This window comes from Cynoglossus semilaevis, chromosome 4 (assembly GCF_000523025.1).
Source record: "Cynoglossus semilaevis isolate Cse_v1.0 chromosome 4, Cse_v1.0, whole genome shotgun sequence".
NCBI classification, from domain to species: Eukaryota; Metazoa; Chordata; class Actinopteri; order Pleuronectiformes; family Cynoglossidae; genus Cynoglossus; species Cynoglossus semilaevis.
In genome coordinates this window covers 1,803,751-1,805,080 of record NC_024310.1, presented here as the reverse complement: position 1 = coordinate 1,805,080, position 1,330 = coordinate 1,803,751, and positions in this window count along the sequence as shown.

The window sequence follows — 1,330 nt, the reverse complement described above, 5'->3', positions numbered from 1 at the left end:
GAAACAAATGCAGCCAGACAGTGGTGATGAGCGATGGGTGAAAGTCTGTGTGTGTGTGTGAGAGAGACAAAGATGGAGATAAGACAGAGGGAGGGGGAGACAGAGGGGGAGTCAGGGGGTGAAGGAGAGGCCTCCCCTGACTCACCCTTCACGGTGAATCTTCTTTGTAATCACCAGTAGTTTTTGGGAACGCTCTTTCATTTTCTTTAGAACAGACGAAGAAAAGGCAGAAAACCTGGTCGAACAGTTGAGTATCTGTGATGTCACTGCAGTATCTGTGATGTCACTGCAGTATCTGTGATGTCACTGCAGTATCTGTGATGTTACTGCAGTATCTGTGATGTTAACCCTAACTCTGAAATCCAGATTCTTTACATTTTACGGCAGTCATTTTTAGTTTTATAACAGTAAATGCAGCTTCATTCAACTAATGGATCAGAATTAACACCCAGAAAAACCTAGCATCGCAAAACGATGGCATATTGCCGACAAATGTACGAACAAATAAAAACCCGATATTTGGATAAAAAAATACTACAGTGTAGTCTGTCTGAAAAGTGATCTATTAGATCTTCGTTTGTGGGTTTTATTTTCAGGCTAATGGCTAGCACATTTTTGTTGTTATCGTCTGCTGAAAATAAAAGGTGAATGTAAACCTATATACAGATGACACTGTTTTCTATGTCACTGTCTGATCACCAATCTGGGAGTTTCCTGTAATCTGTTCTTGTTTGAATAACAAAGTCAGGGTTTGTCAAATATAGATTTAAATGTTAGCGTACGAACAATCAGAAATGTAGAAATTAGGCTAGGAAAATTTCTTCTTCTTCTTCTTCTTCTTCTTCTTCTTCTTCTTCTTCTTCTTCTAACCCTACATCCAAACATACCAAATCCATAGGTCCCAGTGATTGGTCCACACTGAGCGTCCACACACCATGAAGACCAACAATCCCATGTTTTCCTTACTTCTGAATGACTCCTTCACTTCTTCAAAGCAGATCTGGTTTCACAGAGCTGAACTTATCAAAACACGATGTTTCTACAGTAGCCCGGAACGGACAAACTAAACACCGGCTCTGGCATGTTTTCAAAGAACCCGACGGCCACCAAAAGTCAAGGTTGCCCCCGCTCGTGGCGATTGGTATGTAGTTGATAGAATAGTGTTGAGTAGTCTTGGTCTAAATGGCGTCTGCATCTCTGCCACAAGATGTCAGTGGAATCGGCCCAGCTTTAAAAGTCGTCAATTATAAACTCTGATACTGGTCAAATGTGAAGATCCTTCGACCGATACTACGTCATATTTACATTTGTATGTGATTTTCTGAACTTC